Raw genomic sequence first — 20,481 nt, 5'->3', positions numbered from 1 at the left:
AAGTCTCAGATTAAATATTAATTTGTCAGGGAATCTTTCTCAGAACCTCTTACCAGATTAATTCCTCCTGCTATAAACTCTAATAGCCCTCTATCTTTTTAGCATGTATGATAATAGCATGTATGATAATAGCATGTATGATAATCACATTAAATAATTATTTGTGCAATTATTTGTTAAATATATGTTTTCTCCTTCATACTATAATTATTATGATGGTAGGCACTGGGTCTTTTCTGTCCATCATGGTATCCCTGCTACCCAACATAGTGACTAACATTTAGTATGCGAATGCTAAATGAATGAATAATAAAAGAATTACAAAAGAAAAAGATTTACTGAATGATTCTATTTGCCAAAGGGTAGGTCAAAACAGAGAAAGATAAGATGCGGCCATGTGAGGCAATAAGCCATAGCCAAAGTGTTGTCCACTTGAGTTTTTAAAAATGAGATCTATAACATGGCAATTTTTCTCTGCCTTCTACTTCCAGACACTGATCTTGACTTTGCTCTGTGTACAAAAGTTCATAAACCAGCATTTTTTTCTAGTCTTAGCCTCTCTCCAAATTACTCTCTATGTCACTCACAAATTTCTATTGATTTTTCTTTAAATTTTTTATTGTTATGTTAATCACCATATATTACATCATTAGTTTTTGATGTAGTGTTCCATGATTCATTGTTTGTGTATAACACCCAGTGCTCCATGCAGAACGTGCCCTCTTTAATACCCATCACCAGGCTAACTCATCCCCCCACGCCCCTTCCCTCTAGAACCCTCAGTTTGTTTTTCAGAGTCCATTGTCTCTCATGGTTTGTCTCCCGCTCCGATTTCCCCCCCTTCATTCTTCCTCTCCCACTATCTTCTTTTTTTTTCTTAACATATATTGCATTATTTGTTTCAGAAGTACAGATCTGTGATTCAACAGTCTTGCACAATTCACAGCGCTCACCATAGCACATACCCTCCCCTGTAGTGACCAAAGTTACCTGTGATGACAAACTTATATTTGGTATCAGTAGCATAATTATTCATGCTGTGGTCTTATTCAAGAATATAATCATGTAGGGCAAAGCAGGGGGAGTAAGGTACATGGGCCCTCCCCAAACTCAGCTCTTTTCTTTGTGATCTGGTAACCTCTCAATCACTTTTCATTTTGGAACAGGAAATGGTGACATTATAATATCATTTGTGTTTAGGTGGTAATATTGTGTATCTGATATGTGGTCATATGAAATTGACAAGTCACTTCCTAAAAAGTGGGATGGTGACAGAGTGAGGTGATCCGGGAAAATCTGAGGCTTCCTTGGCAGATGATTTGTCTTTCTGCCTCCAAGTATAAGACTACTGGAAGACAGAAAAAATGTATGATTTTACTTTTTGTCACAAGCACGCATTGCTAGTTGAGTAAAATCTTTTCTTTGGGTTGATTTTAAGAACTTGGGCAAGCACTGGAAATGTACATTGCATTTCTAGTGGCCTAGCTGATATTACTACAGTCTGGAAAATTAATGCATTGAATGCCCTTTTTAAAAGGACCTAATGGTTCTAGAAAGATTGATAAGTGTTTCTGGTTGAAGTTACATTTTAATAGAATGCTGACAGAAACAATATGCATTTTAATAAGTTCCATGAAATGGCAACATTTCAACATACAAAATAAGTAGCAAGAGGGATGGTGGTGTTTGAATCAGCACATGTTAACTGGAAAGTTCTGCAATATTATGAGAAGCTACAGAATGTATCAATCAGATCCTGGCTTTATGTTTACAGTAGTAAAGGAGGAGGTTTCAAGATTTATAGTCAAGGTCTCAGAAACATGAGATATACACTATTAAAAAAGGTTATCCTAACCCTAGGGTTAGGTTATGTAGGGAAGAATGTAGGGAACAGACCATGAAGTAGGAGAGAGATGAATTGCATGTGGATCATCATGGAACACAGATTTGTGGTCTGAGATAATGCTTTAGATATTTTACTTTTTCTGATCTATCTCCCACATCTCTACATATGTCTAGATCAGGATTGGTAAACATTTTCTATAAAGGGACAGATGGTAAATATTTTAGGCTTTCCGGGGTATACAGTTCTGTTGTCACTACTGCCACTGTAGCCACAGACTGTACATAACAAAATGGGAGTGGCTGTATTTCAACACGGCTTTATTTACAAAGCTAGGAGACAAGCCCATTGACTGCTGTTTGCTGACTCCTTATCTAGATGCTTAACTTACCAAGTTAGATCTTGCCTGGACCATGACATTAGCCTCCTTACTGTCTACGAAAAAGGTCTTTATATCTTCATTCATTTGTTCGAGAAATTCTATAGAACATGTAATACATACCAGACATTATATCATACAATGTAGATACAGTAGTGAAAAAGATAGATGACTTTCTTTCCTCTAGGAGTTTGTCTAAGAAACACTGAAAAATGAAAAAGAAGCAAGTAAACAAGATAATGAAAACTTATTTTAGGTATTATAAAGGAACTAAATACATGAAAGAAAGTAATTGGAGGTCGGAGCTCAACTTTAGATAGGTGGCCAAGGATTGCTTTCTAAAGAAGGTGACATTTAAACTGAAACCTGAATGACAGAAATCAAACAAACAACCATACTGTAAGTGTAAGGAAAGAGCATTCTAAGAAAGAGAAATAAAAAGTATAAAGGCTTGGAGGTGGGAAGATGCTTGCTATGTTCTGAGAAGAGAAAGGAAGCCTATGTGCCTAGAATGGAGGAAAAAAGTGGTATAAAATGAGGTTGGAGATGAAGGCAGCATCCAGATTGAGAAGAGCCTTGAAGGTCATGGTCACGTGTGGAATGTTTTCTAACTGCAGTGGGAAGCTGCTGAAAATATATTATCAGGGAGGTAACATGATCGTATGTATAGTTTACAAGAATTAATCTGGCTGCTAGATAATGAATGAAAGGGGAGAAGCGAGACCAGATGTAAAGAGATTAGAAGTTTCTCAGGGAGGCTGGGTGGCTCAGTCAGTTAAACTTCTGACTCTTGGTTTTGGATTAGGCCATGATCTTAGGGTCGTGAGATCAAAGCCCTGCATTGGGCTTCATGCTCAGCAGGGAGTCTGCTTGAGTTTCTCTCTCCCTCTGCCCCTCCCCTCCATGTGCTCTTTCTCTCTGTCTCTAAAATTAAAAAATCCTTAAAAAAAAAAAGAAAGAAGTTTCTGCAATAGCTCAGATGAGAGATTCTGAGAGTGGTTGTAGTGTAGACAGAAACAAGAGGTTGTATTTGATACTCATTTTGAAATATAACAATAGGATAAAGTATTGCTGATGTATTGGATATGGCAGTTAGAGGAAGAGGGGAGTCAAGGATAACCCCCAATTTTTGAATTGAACATCCAGGGGGCTGATGGTGACATGTTCTGAGATTGGGAAGAGAGGAGAGAAACAGATGGGAGTGAATCACAGGTTCTGCTTTGGATAAGCTGGGTTTGGTATGTCAATGAGAATTTAAGGAAAAAATACAAAATAGAAAATAGGATGATATGTGTGTAGTTCAAGAAGAGTTCTGGACTGAAATTTTAATTTTTGGTGGCATTAGCACATGGATGGTATTTAAAACACTGGACCAGGCATCTGTTTCTGGCCACATGGAGTAAAGGCCTGGATTTACCCATAACCTTAAACAAATAAAAAGAAAGACAAAATATTTTTTAAAAATGGTTTTTGGACATTGAACAACCAGCATTTGAGCGAAGGAAAACAAATGAAGTGAATCCTACTATTGATCCAACTTTCTGCCTTAAGAGAATTTCTAGGACTCAGTACAGGGAGAAGGAACCCAAACAGAACCTCACAATTTCCCTGAGTTGAGAAACAGAGTTCAGAATGCAGAGAGAAATTTAGAGGGCAACATGCTGGGCAGGAGAGATGTGGATAGGGCAATAACTATAGAAGTTGAAAAGGATTCCCCTCAAGTCTTCAGCTGAGTACTGATCAGCACTTGAAGTGAGAAAACTACCTGAGCCTGGAGAAAGAGTAACAAATTCTTTGATACTCTCTCCTCCTTCCAGGAGGTAGAGCTTACAGTGGAGAAAACTGGCAGATACAATCTTTGTCAAGTGATTAAAGTTAATATTGTCATAATAAGACATATTGATATCATGTACCTCCCAATATAAAGATTTATTTATTTATTTTAGAGGGGAGTGGAGATAGAGAGAGTGAGTGTGTGAGTAGGGGGAGAAACAGAGGGAGAGGGAGAGAATCTCAAGCAGACTCCATACTGAGCATGGAGCCCAATGTGGGGCATGATCTCACAACACTGAAATCATGACCTGAGTCAAAACCAAGAGTTGGATGTTCAACCGACTGAGCCACCTAGGTGCCCCGTACCCCCTGATATAATGTGATGAAAAGCACACCTCTCCTTTGTGGTATTATTTCCAAAAATCTATAATGCCAGTGTAATTATGAGAAAACATCAGACCAACACAAAGTGAGGGGGAATTCTACAAAGTTTGTGACCAATATTCTTCATAAGTGTCAAGGTCATGAAAAACAAGGAAAGACCAAGGAACTGTCACAGATTGGAGGGGACTAGAGATATAACACCTAAGTCCAACGCGGTATCCTGAAATAAAAGAATGGACATTAGTGAAAGCTGGGGAAATCCAAAGTACATTGTGGTTGAGTTATTAATAGTACTGTAGTGATGTTAAATTCTCACTTTTAATAATTACACCTTGGTTCACTACATTTGTATCTTTGGGTATACGCACCCCGATGTTTATAGCAGCAGTGTCCACAATAGCCAAACTATGGAAAGAGCCAAGATGTCCATCGACAGATGAAAGGATAAAGAAGATGTGGTATATGCGCGCGCACACACACACACACACTGGAATATTATGCAGCCATCAAAAGAATGAAATCTTGCCATTTGTAACAACGTGAATGGAATTGGAGGGTATTATGCTGAGCGAAATAAGTCAATCAGAGAAAGACATGTGTCATATGATCTCACTGATATGAGGAATTCTTAATCTCAGGAAACAAACTGAGGGTTTCTGGAGTGGTGAGGGGTGGGAGGGATGGGGTGGCTGCGTGATAGACATTGGGGAGGGTATGGGCAATGGTGAGCACTGTGAATTGTGTAAGACTGTTGAATCACAGACCTGTACCCTGGAAACAAATAATACATTATATGTTAAAAAAAAGAAGACTATAGTAGGAAGGGTAAAATGAAGTGGGGGAAATCGGAGGGGGAGACGAACCATGAGAGACTGTGGACTCTGAGAAACAAACTGAGGGTTCCAGAGGGGAGGAGGATGGAGGGATGGGTTAGCCTGGTGATGGGTATCAAAGAGGGTACGTACTGAATGGAATACTGGGTATTATACGCAAACAATGAATCATGGAACACTACATCAAAAACTAATGATGTAATGTATGGTGATTAACATAAATAATAATTTTTTAAAAAAATTAAAAAAATAGACAGAAAAAACAAAAGCAAAAAAATAATTACACCTTGGTTATGTGAGATATTAACACTAAGGAGAAGCTCAATAAAGGATATAAGAGAACTCTACCATCTTTGAAACTCTTCTGTAAGTCAAAAATTACTTCACCATAATTTTTTTAAAAGAGCAAAATTAAGACTTGGGAAACAATAAAGCAGAGCAGCGACACATCACTGGTTGGAGCCCCTCTAATTAACCACATACAAGAAAACCCAGTGATATTCACTCAGTCCTTTAATATAAATGTATTGGGGAAATATAACAGGCAAGCACTATGCTATGACTAGGCTTATAGAATCAAATGAAAGATATGTGCTTTTTTAGTTTCCAAAGAGAATTATAACTTTTATAACTATGGGTAGAGAGAAAGTTTGAATTTGCAATAATGAAATTGAGTTGGGGGCTCAGTCATTGAATCATTTTCAAAGTCTGATTGTCTTCAAAGTTGATGTGTAGTGGGAAAAGCAAGGTTTCATAGAAAAATAACAAAATGGTACAAATGAAATCCTTCTAATTTCTAATGTTTGTATAATAATCCTTTCTTTTTTACTGGTCTTTTATGATCATATGTATTGTGGGCTCTTTCATCACCTGAGTGAGTTTTGGTTTGATCAGAATCAGGAACATAGGTATTAGAGAAAGCTTGCCAAAGCTTCCCAGGTATATGCTGAATGTTCTTGATGTATTGATCAGTATTAATGTTGTGAAATCAATATCTGTGTTTATTGTGTAGCACTTCCAATATTCCTATTCTGTGTCCCCTATTAAGGAACACACTCAATACAACTACTTTTCTACTTTTTCTCCATTCCTTTGTGAATGGTAATATTTAAAGGAATTATTAAATATATTAAAATAAGTAGACTGAATTTTGAATGAGTGAAGAAAAGGTATTTACAAGATTTGTATGTTCCTGGAATCCTCCTGGGATTTTTTGCTGGCAACATAGCCTGTAAATATTTAATATTTTCCAGAAATTATCCTCAGAGGCTCAATCCATTAACTCAAGTGCATGCTACAAAAACAGGTTTGTATACTATCGGCAGTACATGAACAGAGGAGGGAAGGAAAATCAAATGGTTTTTCTATCAAGTACCATGATTTAGAAATCTCTGGGTTTTATGGCTTTAGCTCAGTGCTTGGCACTGGAAGTTCTACATTCAATTTTGTTGAAATCAGAGAATGAATGAATGAATATATCAACCAGGGTTTCATTTAAAGAACGTAAAGCCTCACAACCTTTTCTTCCCCTCTGGCAATGTCCTTGGTAAAACCATTACAATACCTGGTACTGTTCAACTATTTCATAAATGTTTCCTATACACCGATAGATGGCAGTCTCTCTTCACTTCTCATCTTCATTTGGCGAGAGAGGAAAAAAAAGCAAGGGATTGAAAAAGAAAGGGATGGAAATAGAAGCCGATAAAGATAGGTATTTAAATTAAGCACATTCTGTCTAATTTTTATGAATGGATTTTTTAAAGTGAACTGTTAAGAAACAGGGAAAATTATAATACGTCTTAAGTTAATTGGAAATAAGACATCAAACAATTGACTTTGTGCTAGCTCATCAAATTTCATACCAATGTGTTACATTTTGATTAGATGACAACTGTATTTCTTTCTGAAAATAAGCTCATCAATAGCCATGTGGAATATGTGGTTTTCCATGTAAATGTCAGCCAATTTCTTGTCATGCTGAGTACCCAGGTAAGGCAGGCTTCAATTTTTAAGGTTTTTGGGGCTGCACTTTGTTATCAGCTTGGTACTTTGGAGAGTGCTTAGGGAAAGCCTCAAACTATTTTTATCTCCAAAATGTTTAAAATTTGTTGAGCAGCTCAGGATGCTACAGACATCCGGACAAATGCATGCCTTAGCACTGAAGCATAATATGGAAAACTGCCCCAACAGGAGCTCATTATACATTTCCACAGAGATTCCCAATATGTGAAACACACTGATGCATTCAAATTGCATCTCTGCTACAGTAGTTGCTAGGGAGCAAACTGAGATCACCAATTTTATTTCCTTTAGAAAGTATCTTTATTTGAAACTTAAATCATGGGTTCTAGAATAATTTCCTCAACTTCTTCCCCTCATTACATTCATCATTCCTCCATCTACTTCAGCCCTCTCACCCTGACCCTACTGCAACGGGAAAAAAATGACTAATGCCTGGAGAATAATTCAGAATTTGAAATACTGGGTCCTGTTTCCACTTGATTTTTTTGTATCCTCCTATTTAGTCTATTATACAATTTGTCAACAGGTAAAACCACAACAACTTTAAATGAACTCTAATTCATAACCACCATTAACTGGAGAATACAGGTCATAGTAAAATACATTTTTCTTGAAAAGGGGTATCTTCTCACATATTTCTCATAAAACTCATTCCTCTGAAAATAAATCATATAGATAGTTTTACTGATTTTATATTACAAAATTGTACTCAGATCTATGTTTGTATTTAGCTTATTTTATTTAAGGGATATATAAAACCAACTCTCTAGCTATAGTAGAACTAGGAAATGACAGGAACGATCTAAACAAATTGCAAAAGACACAGAAAAACACTTCTTGTTCACAATGAATGTATGTGTTTTCCCTTGACCTATCCAGAAATAACATCAGAAGGCAAACAAGTCAACCATTGCAGATATATACTCTATTATAATTTTTGATGTTTGTGTATGTTTCCCCATTAGGCTTTGAAATGGTTGAGGGGAAGAAATATTTACATTAATTTATTCATGTAATCATGGTTTTGTCAGTCACTAATTGCATACTTAATATGTGACAGATTAGGGATAAAATGACAAATAAGGTGTAACTGCTGTCCTGAAGAAGCTTACAGTATGTGAGGGCAAAACAAACACATTAAAAAATAGGGTTAATAATTGTAGGTGCCATGATGGAAGTATGTATTGATTATAGTGGACTCACCAAAGATAGAGTCTTTTTGTCTGTTGGGATGTAAGGACGAGTGACAGAAAACTTCATTAGAGATCAACCCTTGAACTATTTTGAAGGATGGACACAGATGGACAAACTGTGATGTAAAATAGTCTACATATTTGGACCAGTGTGGAAAAAGGTATAGGGTTGTTTATTTGAAAATTGGAAATTTGTGGGAGGCAGTATAAAAAATAGGGCTGTAATTGTAGGTAGGGATATGGTCAGGAAAGCTTGTAACATCACATGAAGGAATTTGGACTTTATTATGTGGATACTTGGGGTCAGGAATGAGTTTTATGCAGGGAAGTGGCAAATTCTATTTCCTATTTTTTGGGGGGATGAAACAAGAAAGGAATTTATTTCAGTGAGGCTAGCACCAGGAAGACAGAAGACTAGTGCCTCAAGACTGTCCCCAAAATGGTGAAAATACTTCCAGGTTTATATAAGGAAAATGTGGGACAAAGGTCAGAGGGTACATGCGATAGGCAAGTTCATTCTGACAAAGGACTTAGTGGATAGACTCAGGGGTGGAAATTTGGCAACAAGGAGATAATTTGGGAAGCTTTGCAATAGTTTAGGCAAGAAATGGAGGATGAAATAAATCTAGGAGGATAGTAACAAGGTCAGTTTTAGATAGATTTAGATTGGGGTGCATATTGGGTTTCCAAAAAGAGACAAATGGGCATCAAGGGAAGGCTCCGGATAAGAACTGTGGCCTTGGAATCTATCAGTATATAACTGATAGCCATGTATACAGATGAGATCATCTAGTGAGGGAAGAGAAAAGAAGAGAAGAGAAGAGAAGGGAAGAAAGGACACAACACTGGGAAATATAACGTTTAAGGTATAACTAGATAAAAAGGAACTCTAAGATGAAAAATATAAAAAGTCAGGAACAGAAGATAGAATGGATTTATGGAAGTGAAGGCAAAAATAAGCAGTCAACATGACAAATGCAGCAGAGGTAAAATAGGGTGAAAATTGAAAGGAGTCTATTGAGTTTGGCAATTAGAAAGTAATGAGGGTCTTTTACAGAGTGGTTTATATGGAGTAGCGAAGTGTAAACCTGATGGCCGAAGGTTGAAGAAGGAACGGGAAGGTGAGTAGGAGGAGGTGATAAATATGTAGCTCTTCTTTTAAAAAAACTTCTCTATAAAGAGAAGAAAGAGATATTACCAGATTCTAGCATTGGACCTGGCACTGAGTGGGTGTTAATGTGTATCTTTGGAATTGAACTTACCAAGTACACTTGGTCATCACTACAATATTATTTGTAGACATAGTGCACCATGTAACTCTCAGAAACATTCCTGTCCTATAACTGGAGGTCATTCTTTTAGAACACACAACTGTATAATCAGGTGGAACAACCAGTGTGTAGTTTGGTCAGAGTAAAGCTTATGTCCTTGTAAGGGGAAGAAGAGTGGACTCTATAGCTCTTACTTGAAGAATTCTCCTTGAGTTCACCACATGGTTGGGGTCTTGCTTTGCCCAGCATAGTTTGGTACTGCAGTTTTGGAGCAGATTTCCATGGACTATCTAAATGAAACATGATTGACAGTGTGAAGACATGACGGAAGAGGACTATTCACTCATAAACCATGAGAGCTGGAAGAATCCTCAGGGACTGTCTGACAAGTTTTTGAAAAATTTTTGTTTTATTAATAGAATTTCATTTTACCAAATAAGTTTGCATGTGCAAACCTAATATACCACACTGATAGAAATGGAATTTAATTAGCATAAATTTATCTTACAAATTTAAATTAAAAATAGCTATATTTTTAGAGCACCTGGGTGGCTCCGACTGAGTGTCAGACTCTTGATTTTGGCTCAGGTCATGATTTCAAGGTTGTGAGATCAAGTCCCATGTTGGGCTTTGCACTCTGGGCAGGCTTCTTGAGATTCTCCCTCTCCTTCTTCCCCAGTCCCTCCTCACCCTCAGGTGCACATGCGCATGCGTTTTCTCTCTCTCTCAAATAAATAAATAAATCTCTAAAAAGATAGCTATATTTTTGAACTTAATAAGACAATGAATGTTTTAATTAATACAAGTGTCTAAAAATCTGAATGTAATAGTTGCCATGAGCTACAATATCCAATTTTATTTCTGTATTTTGCTTTGATTGTAATTTTCAGAGAAAATCCTCAATCACACAGGTAAATTGTGGTACAAGACAATTACATTTTTTTTTGTATGCCCCCTATGTTTATTGCAGCATTCTTTTCTTTTCTTTTCTTTTTTTATTATGTTAATCAACATCATTAGTTTTTGACGTGGTGTTCTATGATTCATTGTTTGCCTATAACACCCAGAGCTCAATTCAGTACATGCCCTCTTTAATACCCATCACCAGGCTAACCCATCCTCCCACCCCCTACCCTCTAGAACCCTCAGTTTGTTTCTCAGAGTCCATAGTCTCTCATGGTCTTTCTCCCCCTCCAATTTCCCCCCCTTCATTTCTCCTTCCTATTATCTTCTTTTTTTTAAACATATAATGTATTATTTGTTTCAGAGGTACAGGTCTGTGATTCAACAGTCTTACAAATTCACAGTGCTCACCATAGCACATACCCGCTCCAATGTCTATCACCCAGCCACCCCATCCCTCCCACCCCCCACCACTCTAGCAACCCTCGGTTTGTTTCCTGAGATTAAGAATTCCTCATATCAGTGAGATCATATAATACATGTCTTTCTCTGATTGACTTACTTCGCTCAGCATAATATCTTCCAGTTCCATCCACGTCATTGCAAATGGCAAGATTTCATTCCTTTTGATGGCTGCATAATATCCCATTATATATACCACATCTTCTTTATCCATTCATCTGTTGATGGACATCTTGGCTCTTTCCACAGTTTGGCTATTGTGGACATTGCTGCTATAAACATTGGGGTGCACGTACCCCTTCAGAATACTACCTTTGTATCTTTGGGGTAAATACCCAGTAGTGTAATTCCTGGGTTGTAGGACAGCTCTATTTTCAACTTTTTGAGGAACCTCCATACTGTTTTCCAGAGTGGCTGCATCAGCTTACATTCCCAGCAACAAGGTAAGAGGGTTCCCCTTTCTCTGCATCCCCGCTAACATCTGTCATTTCCTGACTTGTTAATTTTAGCCATTCTGACTGGTGTGAGGTGGTATCTCATTGAGGTTCTGATTTGGATTTCTCCAATACCAAGCGATGGTGAGCACTTTTTCATGTGTCTGTTGGACATTTGGATATCTTCTTTGCAGATGTTTGCTCCTGTCTTCCGCCCATTTCTTCATTGGATCATTTGTTCTTTGGGTGTTGAGTTTGATAAGTTCTTTATAGATTCTGGATACTAGCCCTTAATCCGATATGTCATTTGCAAATATCCTCTGCCATTCTGTTGGTTGTCTTTGGGTTTTGTTGACTGTTTCTTTTACTGTGCAAAAACTTTTTATCTTGATGAAATCCCAAGTTGCCCTTGCTTCCCTTGCCCTTGGCAATATTTCTAAGAAGAAATTGCTGCAGCTGAGGTCGAAGAGGTTGCTGCCTGTGTTCTCCTTTAGGATTTTGATGGACTCCTGTCTCATATTTAGGACTTTCAAACATTTTGAGTCTATTTTTGTGTGTGGTGTAAGGAAATGGTCCAGTTTCATTCTTTTGCATGTGACTGTGCAATTTTCCTAACACCATTTGTTGAAGAGACTGTCTTTTTCCATTGGACATTGTTTCCTGCTTTGTCAAAAATGAGTTGACCATAGAGTTAGGGGCCATTTCTCGGCTCTCTAGTCTGTTCCATTGATCTATGTGATTGTTTTGCACCAGTACCATAGTGTCTTGATGATGACAGCTTTGTAATAGAGCTTGAAGTCTGGAATTGTGATGCCACCAGCTTTGTTTTTTTTTTTTTTTCAATATTCCTTTGGCTATTCAGGGTCTTTTCTGGTTCCATACAAATTTTAGTATTAGTTGTTCCATTTCTTTGAAAAAAGTGGATGGTATTTTAAATGTATAGATTGCTCTAGGCAGCATTGACATCTTCACAATATTTGTTCTTCCAATCCATGAGCATGGAATGTTTTTCCACTTCTTTGTGTCTTCTTCAATTTCTTTCATGAGTATTTTATAGTTTTCTGAGTACAGATCCTTTTCCTCTTTGTTTAGATTTATTCCTAGGTATCTTATGGCTTTGGGTGCAATTGTAAATGGAATCAATTCCTTAATTCTCTTTCTTCTGTCTTGTTGTTGGTGTATAGAAATGCCATTGGTTTCTGTACATCTAATGTTTCTACCATTGCAGGTTACAGAAATCTTGTTCTGAGCTGCTTTCAGGATTTTCTCTTTGTCTCTGAGACTCGTAAGTTTTACTATTAGATGTCGGGGTGCTGACATATTTTTATTGATTTTTGAGGGGGGTTCTTGGTGCCTCCTGGATTTTGGTGCCTGTTTCCTTCCCCAAATTGGGGATGTTCTCTGCTATAATTTGCTCCAATATACCTTCTGCCCCTCTCTCTCTTTCTTCTTCTTCTGGGATCCCAATTATTTTAATATTGTTTCATCTCATGGTATCACTTATCTCTCAAATTCTGCCCGCGTGATCCAGTAGTTGTTTATGTTTATCTCTCTTTTTCTCAGCTTCTTTATTTTCCATCATTTGGTCTTCTATATCACTAATTCTCTCTTCTGCCTCATTTATCCTAGCAGTTAGAGCCTCCATTTTTGATTGCACCTCATTGATAGTCTTTTTGATTTCAACTTGGTTAGACTTTAGTTCTTTTATTTCTCCAGAAAGGGTTTCTCTAATAACTTCTATTCTTTTTTCAAGCCCAGCTAGTATCTTTAAAATCATCATTCTGAACTCTAGTTCTGATATCTTACTAATGTCCCTATTAATTAGGTCCCTGGAAGTCAGTACTGCCTCTTGTTCTTTTTTTTGAGGTGAGTTTTTCCATCTTTTCATTTTGTCCAGAGAAGAATAGATGAATGAGAGAATAAAATGCTAACAGGGTAACAACAACCCCAGAAAAGTATACACTAAACAAATCAGGAGAGACCTGAAATTGGGGGAAAAGAAAGGGAAAGAAAAGAAAAAGAAAAAGATAAAAAACAACAAGAACAACAAAACCAAACAAACAAAAAAAACAAAATATGATCAAATATGATTGGGCTGGTGCATAGATCAGTGCCACACAATAGATTGGGCATATTTTGGTCTGTCAGAATAAAGTGCCTCCCAAAATTTTAAAGAAAGAATAACATGTACAAAAATTAGGGTAAATACGTTGAAGTGATGGAATATGACCATAAAGATGAAAATAACAAAAGATTTTATAAAAGGAATTGATAAGATAAGAAGTTGGTTGAAAAAGAAAGAAGAGGATTTAAAAAAAAAAAGGGAGAGAATGTGATCAGGCAGGAGACTAGAACAAAGCCATACACTAGAGATTTAGGGTATATTTTGGTCTGTTAGAAGAAACTGTACCCCTGTATATATATATACACACACACATATATATGAGAGAACTACTTATGTGTGTATATATATATATATATATATATATATATATATATATATACCAAGAATAAGGTTAACTACTATGAAGGGATAGAATATGACTCGAAAAATGAAGAATAAAAAAGATTTTTTAAAAAAGGGATTGATAAGATGGTTGAAAAAGGGAAAAAGAAAAATTAAAAAAAAAGAAAGAAAAAGAAAATTAAAAAAAATAACTTTGAAGGACTAAAGAATCGTGGGAAAAAAAGCCATGAATTCTATGTGCAGTATTCCCCTAGCTCTGGAGTTCCGCTGTTCTCATTGATTGGTAAACTTGGTCTTGGCTGGCTGTTCTTGCTGATCTTCTGGGGGAGGGGCCTGTTGCCATGGTTCGCAAATATCTTTGTCAGAGGCAGAATTGCCCCACCCTTACTGGGTCTGGGCTAAGTAATCTGCTTGGGTTTGCTCTTGGGAGCTTTTGTTCCCTGCAAGCTTCCCCTATAGCTTTGGGGGAGGACAGTGAAAATGGCGGCCTCCCAATCTCTGCCCCAGAGGAGCCGAGAACTCGGGGACCCCCCTCCTCAGTGAGCCCCAGAGAAAAGCAATCAGTCACTCCTGTCTCCCCGGTCTCCGGCCGCACTCCTTGCTCACCCGGCCTGTGACCGAGCGTTTCTATCTCTGGCACACGACCCCATGTGGAGTCTCCAAACCTAGGAGATCCTTGTGGTGTGCTCCCGCGCTGCTCCTCCTGGGGGAGGAAGGGGAATCTCCCTGGATCTGCTGCTTGTTGGGTCCGGGCTGAAGAGCAGTGGCCCGACTGTGCCGTGGATCACAGTTTATGACAACCCTGAGCTGAGAGCCCGCACCTCAGCTCCGTCTCTACAGCCGGCTTCCCCGCTCTGATACCTGAGAGCTCTGCCGCACTCAGCCACCACCACCCCCAGGTCTTTCTGTGACCCGGAGGGTCCTGAGACCACACTATCCCGACGAGGGTTCCACCCCCCCGCTTAGCCACTGGAGCAATGTCCCTCAGTGGAGCCGACTTCTAAAACTTCTGGTTTTGTGCTCCTCGGCTCTATCACTTGCCAGTAGAGGCTGACAGGGCCCCCTCCCCCGCCGTCTAGCTTCCCGAATTTCACCTTGGATTCACTTCTCCACATCTCCTACCTTCCAGAAAGTAGTCGCTTTTCTGTTCAGAGAGTTGTTGCTATTCTTTTCTTTGATCCCCTTTGAGTTCATAGCTGTTCAGAATAGTTTGGTCCCTATCTAGCTGAATTCCTGGGACCAGACAAAATTTTGGTCTCCTACTGCTCCGCCATCTTGCTCCTCCCCCCCTCCCCAGCAACTACTTTTTAAAACGGATCACTTTGGAACCTTAGGATACTCATCAAGTAAACTATCTAGAAGAGTAGGGACTCTTAACATGTGTCTATTCATGCATGGATTATAATTAAGGCTTTTATGAAGCACCTGCTAAGTATATTACAATGTATGAAGTCCTTTGAGGATTAACTTTAACTTAATTTAGGTGGCCCCTCTCATAAATCTTTTACTGAATGATTATTGCACAATGGTCTACAGAGATGAATAAAGACATAGCCTTTGCCTTTAAGAAATTTACAGTGAAGAGGGAAAATTAGATTCGTAAAAATAAGAGCAACAACACGTCAAAGACAGACTGAAAGAAGCACGCCACAATGTATAGGCTACCATGGAGAAACAAAAGGAGAGAGCAGCTCTGTGAGGTTAGGGAGCTAAGTTCTATGGCACTCCCTGGAGGAGGTGACTCTTGCACTGTTGTAAAAGATGTGTAGGGGGAATGCCTGGGTGGCTCAGTTGGTTAAGCAGTTGCCTTCAGCTCAGGTCACAATCCTGGGGTCCTGGGATAGAGTCCCGCATTGGGGTCCCTGCTCAGTGGGGAGCCTGCTTCTCCCTCTACCTGCCCATCCCCCTGCTTGTGCTCTCTCTCTCTCTCAAAAAAAAAAAAAAAAAAAAATAGATGTGTAGGATTTCACCACATTGGCAAAGTTGTGGAGAAAACTAGTAGCTGATAAATATTTTGTCTAAGTGATTGAAAAGATCTCCCACTATTATGTAACAATTGCTGGTATTCTTGTCAGAGTTATGAAAAGTGAGTTATCAAATAATACTTATACACTAAGAATATAATCATAGCATGATATTATCATGACATGATATAGTATATGTTTACTTGTACAAGTTACTATATACCAGAAGAAAACATGGAGCAAGCAGAAATGCCCACAGATTGCCTGGTGTTTAACTGTGTATGTTGTCTGAGTGCTTTAGCAGTGTCCTCTCTGTTCATGAGCAGACATGTTCAGGCTGGGATTTAAATAAAAGTCCAATCTTACAGCATAAGCTTTATAGCTAATGTCGTATTTGTAAAAATTCAGATGTATGTAAACACAAAAGCAAACTAAACATCACTTTTCAGGTTTATACAAAGACACATTAATATACCGGAGATCAGCAAAAGGTAAAACTTTGGCTTCTGACTCATTTTAATGTTCACTTACTCATTACTTAAAAACATATTTAAATATTTAAAGAGATATTTGTATACCCATGTGTATAGCAGTGTTATTCATGATAGTCAAAAGGTGGAATCAACCCAAATGTCCATCAACAGATGAATGGTTAAACAAAATGTAGAATTTACACACAATGGGGCATTACTCATCCTGAAAAGGAAGGAAATTCTGACACATGCCACAACATGGATGAACAGTGAAAAAAGCCAGTCACAAAAGGGCAAATCCTGCATGGTTCCACTTAATCTGCGGTATCTAGAGTAGGACACTCATAGAAACAGAACGTAGCCTGGTGGTTCCCAGGGGTGGGAGGAAGGGAAAGTGGGGAGTCCATTAATGGGTATAGAATTTGGATATGAAAAGTCCTGGAGATTGATTACAGAACAGTGGATATGTACTTAATACTACAGCACTGTGCACTTAAAATGGTTAAAATGGTAAATTTTATGATATGTGTATTTTACCACAACTATGTATATATACATAACCAGAATAAAAGACTTATGGATTCCCTGTAGCCACTCGGGAACACGATGTAAATGCTGTGGATTTATCCTCTCAGCTTAGAGGTGGAGCTTTAATTCAGAGCACCTGGCCTCATAGCCCACATGTGTCTAGCGTGATGTGTTGGTGGTAGAGCAGATCTAGGAATTTTTCCACCTCACTTTAAGTTCAGAGTTCTTGCCACAATAAAATACTTTCTTTTCATCCCACTTTGTCCTCAGGAAAGTCTATTTCTATAACAAACACTCCTACAAATAAAGGAGATTAGGACCTATTATGTTTGTGTTGATCTTTGCTTTGTCTTAGCAGATGGAAAAAATACCATGTTTGATCCTTCATTTTGAAAAGAAAGCTAGAGAAATGCAGACCCCAAAGAGATATTTAGATTTAAAAGGTACATTTATTCCCATATCAATAATTTAAATAAATAAGAGTTTCTGTTAAACTTGGATGTCTTGTTTTTTTGTCTTTACTTCTTGTGGTTTGGGCACTAATATATTTCTTTTAGGTTAAACTGTGGACACAAACTTCTATTACAAAAGGAATGAACAAGAAATGAATTTTATATGGGGCCTGACTTAATTATTGTACAAGAGGTTTTATGGCATTTTAGAAATGAGTGGCACCATTTTCTACAATACTGTGCCTTGTAAAACTAAATGGCAGAAAATTAAAAACAGATTGAGAACATGTTTAAACTTAAAAAAAAAAAACCCTTATACTTCAACACATTTAACCAAATATAGATTAACTCTGGGAAAACCTATAACCACTGCAATTTGTGTAAGTTGTGTTCACAATGCCATGATATAACCAGAACAAAGTCTACAATTATGCAAGTAGTAAATGTAACAGCGTTCCTTAAAAATCAATTGTACATGTCATGGTATAAAAGTATGTACTTCATTATTTCATAGTTATAGCAACAATTATGTTTGGGTTTGTAAAGAAATGAAAGGTTTTTTTTCTTAACAGTAATTAAGCCTATTATGAAGTACCTGTTAAATGTATTACAATGCATGAAGTGCTTTGAGCCTTAAAGCTAACCTAATAAAGGCTCACCTTCAAATGGTTAATGGAAAGACTAGACATCAATAGCAAATATTCTGTGATAACTTTGTGAACAATTCTCTCAGCGCTTCTCCTTCCTTCACTTTATCTTCTGCATTTTTTTGCTGCTTCTCCCATCCTCCCGTTTGCTGTATTGTACCTGATTACTTATTGCCTGCCCATCTATCCTTTCATTTCCTACTCCTGTACTAACTATATAGTATTTCCTTGATTTACAAATGTTCTCTTTGTTCTCTGTGAGTGAGTGTATGAGACAATGAAGTGTGAAGAAGCTAAGGGAGAGAAGAGTGACACATGGTGGATAATTTTGTAACATGGCTGAGAAGATTGAGGCTTTTTTTTTTTGGAGGCTTTTGATTTTAATTGTGGTTCAAATATTGGGAATTGAATAAAACACTGGGAATAGATGTTCAAGAAATAAATTTAAAATGATGAATTAAAAAGCAGATATTTATTTTAGCCTAGAAAATTCAATGAAGAAATAGGAAAGCAATACTTTACTAAATGTGAAGAGATAAACTCTATCCATAGTTTTCCAGAAAAAATAATTTCAACAAGAAAAAAAATTGAGAAATATATTTTTAATACATCTGATTCTAAGATTACAGTATATAGCATATGTTTCCTCAAAATCAAACATCGATTTATTTTTAGAATGTAAGTTTCCTGACAGTATGATAAATCTCCCTTTGCCCTGCAGTGATTTAGGCTAAAGTATTTTGGTTAATGGAAAGTTTGTATTAACTGAGGCTTGCCAAAGAGTTCATATTTTTCACTGGATTCTAATGTTTTGAAACTTGTGACAAATAATTAAAATTTATTAAATGCCTCTAATAATTACTGAACCCTTAGCAAGCCTTCAAAACATTGAAAATATAGAATTAGGATTCTTCAGGCATCTGTTTGATGCTCCATCATTCTTTAAAAGTATACCAAAATTAATTAGAGAATCATTAATACATTTTAATTTTTTAATTAATTAATTAATTAATTTTTAAAATATTTTATTTATTTGTTAGAGAGAGAGCGTGGGCGACAGAGAGAGAGCAAGGGTACAAGCATGGGGAGCTGCAGGCAGAGGGAGAAGCAGGCTCCCTGCTGAGCAAGGAGCCTGATGTGGGACTCAATCCCAGGGCACTGGGATCATGACCTGAGCCGAAGGCAGACGTTTAACCAACTGAGCCACCCAGGCGTCCCCATTAATACATTTTCAAAGAGAGCTGCTTTACTAGCAATTATACAGTGGTTTTATAACACGCTCCTCATTTTGAAAAGATAATTTATAATTATCTAGTACATTTGTAAAACACCATGTACATTCAGCTCTGAATATCTTGAATGCAGGGACTTGGCCTGTCCCTCTTTGAACCTCAGCATGCTTCTTTGCATAGAGTAAATGAATATTTTCAAAAACATTGAATTTGTGACTTTAGGCTTTTCTTTCAAACACAGGAGTCTAAATTCCCCAAAGACTATCTACTAATGATATTTTCTCAGTATGATTTTGTCTCCAAACAAGATCAAGAAATATTTGCTCTCACTAAGAAAGATTTTGGAAACAAAACAAAAAAGTTCTCATCCTACATTGCCCTAAACTGCTGAAATAGCCACATTTGAAATTTCTGGTTCTCAGCCTCAGAAATACAATAATGTGGTTGAGGACAATTGAGATAAAATACAAGTAGCTTTTATTAGTAAAGATCAGAAATTATAGGCTTTAATTTGACTGACTTTATTTATAAAAGAAAGTATTTTATATTAGAATTGGATAACAGACCTAGTGAAGAAAATAATTTTGACTTTATTTTCTTCTCATAACGTAAGTACTGAAATGACATGTGAAATTGCCCTTCTAAGCAACGAAAAGGAAAGACAACAAGAAAACATTTATATTTCCGTGATTATAATAGTTCTACAATTAAGAGTTGTGTTGGAATGCAGCCCAATGTGAATGTGTTACTTAAGTAAAAATCTATACATATTCCATTTCTTATCATGATTATATGAGCTTCTCTCTTTATGTTTGCTGCAAATGAGAGAACAGCCCAAGATATTCCACTATATAACTATGAACTTTTTGGTTGGTTAATTTCCCAGAAGCATAATATTCATATACACAGTTTGTGATAACCAGTAAACTTATAAAATAAGTTTGTTATAGGTTATTGTATTTGCTTACTTAGCCAATATTTCTTTTTTACAGAAAATTGAATTTAGTTACTTAAGCAGTAAATGAAGTTATTAGCCTTGGGAAAATTAACTTACTGCTCTATAAATGAACTCCACCATCATGTAATCAATTCAACACCGTGTGTGGGTTCTCTGGTTTAAAAGAACATTTTGACTAGGTCTCTTCTGAAGCCACAAAAAATCAGTGTTGCCTTTGACAGATTTAACTCAAATACAATGTAAAGCCTGGAGCCTTGTGTGAC

Source organism: Callorhinus ursinus, unplaced genomic scaffold, assembly GCF_003265705.2.
Source record: "Callorhinus ursinus isolate GAN/ISIS: 27379988/994484 unplaced genomic scaffold, GSC_fseal_2.0 scaffold136, whole genome shotgun sequence".
NCBI lineage: Eukaryota > Metazoa > Chordata > Mammalia > Carnivora > Otariidae > Callorhinus > Callorhinus ursinus.
Note: the sequence above shows the minus strand (reverse complement) of the source record.